Below are 1,990 nucleotides of genomic sequence, written 5' to 3'. Positions count from 1 at the left end.
CTTTTCCTATCAAATGCGTCTCCTGTAGGCAGCATATTGTTGGGTCTTGTTTTGTGATCCATTCTACTAGCCTGTGTCTCTTAATTGGTGAGTTTAAGCCATTAACATTTAGGGTTATTATTGAGATATGGTACTTCCAGCCATATTTGTTTATTTATATTACTAAACATGGTTTGTTTTCCTCTTTGATTCTTTTTCCCCCCTTTACTGTCCTACCTCCCACTGTTAGTATTTGTCTTTTTGTAACTGCTTCTTTCACTTAACATAATGTCCTCAAAGTTCATCCATGTTGTAGAATTTGGCAGGATTTTCTTTGTTTTTTTAAGGCTGCAGAGCATTATGTTATGTCTGTGCCATATTTTGTTTATCCATTCATCCATTGATGGACATTTGGGCTGCTTCCATCCCTTGGTTACTGCAAATAATGCTTCTATAAACATCATGTGCAAATATGCCTTGAGACCCTACTTTCAATTCTTTTTGTATATATCCTGCTACTCATATATAAATAATATGTTATATGTTAGTAATAGGACACTGGGTCATATAATAATTCTATATTTAATTTTTGAGGAACCACAGTACAATTTTCCATAGTAGTTGCACCATTTTGCAATCCCACCAACAATACACAAGAGTTCATATTACCACCAAACTTGTAATTTTCTGATTTGTTTTGTTTTCTTAAACTGTAGCCACCCTAATGGGTGTGACTAAGGGCATCTTAAAATAGTTTTAAGTAAAATGACAATCTCTAAAACAAAACTTTAAATCATCCTAAATACTGCAATAATTTTAAAATCAAAAAGAAAAAATGTATGTGGAGAAACACAGTAAAAGTAACATAAACATAATAATAATAGTGTAAAATAAAATATTAGAGTCAAGGCTGACACATTAGTTTTGCCTCTTATGTGTATCCCTCTCCTAAGTGAAAACATAACAAATCTCCAAAATAATAAAAATGACTCCCAATGTCATCCAATACATGACATGATCTTTGTTCCTGTTGATCACTCATAAATATTTATGCCTTTATCATTGAAAAAGAAAAGAGATATATAGAGACTTAACCCATTTGCTAAGATTTTCTGCTTGGTTCACAAACAAGACCCAACTATATATTCTGTACCAGAGACACACTTAATAAAAAATAATTCAGAACAGCTAAAAGTAAAGGAAAATACAAAATTTTCCAGGCAAATGGAAGCATAAAAAACTCAGGAACTGCAATCCTTTCATCTTTATATATATTCCTGATAGAAAAGTAAACTATTGGATTTATGTTAAATTCCTAATTTTGGTAATTCTAGTGTGTCATGAAAGTGAGTGTTCTTACCCTTAGGACATATATACTGAAGAACATGGAGAGGTAAAGGACTTACCCTCAAAGGATTCAGAAAAAAATAAAACAGTTAAATAAAATGATGAGATAAATAGTACAAAATGTAAACAATTAGGGGGTGAAGCAAGAATATCTGTCAGTTAGTTGAAACTTTCTTGCAACTTTTCCCCAAGTTTGAAATTTAATCAAAATAAAAAGTTGTTTTTTTTTTTTAATAATAATGCCCAGAACTAAATTCTCAGAAATTCTGATTCTCTTAGACCTGAAATGGTGCCGAGATCATGGAGGGTGTCAAAGCCGTCCAGGTGTTCTGACATGTATCCAGGGTTGAGAGACACTGGACTAGTCCATCCATGAGACCAGGTTACTGATTGGACATATGTGATAGCGGAAAGGGAGAGATCCAGAAAGAGTCCAGTACGCTGAAAAATACCCCCCTACACACACCCCACCCAGAGATACCCAAAATTGGAGAGGGGTGGACACAAACATTTAGTCTATGGCTTTCATGGATGAGAGATTTCAAGAAACTTTTGCAAGACAAAAAAGTGAATGGAAGCTGCTAATAGGTGAAAGAGAGAGGTGGCACCACAACCCCAAACATGCAATTCAATATGTTGCCAAGCCCTTAGAGACTCCAAACTT

General features: G+C 34.1%; 1 long non-coding RNA gene across 1 annotated transcript in view; it reads right to left on the bottom strand.

Moving 5' to 3' along the window:
* LOC125615746 overlaps positions 1 to 1,990 on the bottom strand; it is a 77,976-nt gene that overhangs the window by 69,346 nt on the left and 6,640 nt on the right. The window lies entirely within an intron of this gene.

Source organism: Marmota marmota, unplaced genomic scaffold (genome assembly GCF_001458135.2).
Source record: "Marmota marmota marmota unplaced genomic scaffold, marMar, whole genome shotgun sequence".
NCBI lineage: Eukaryota > Metazoa > Chordata > Mammalia > Rodentia > Sciuridae > Marmota > Marmota marmota.
The sequence above is the reverse complement of the archived record's forward strand: the minus strand, read 5'-3'. Positions and strand labels throughout refer to the sequence as shown.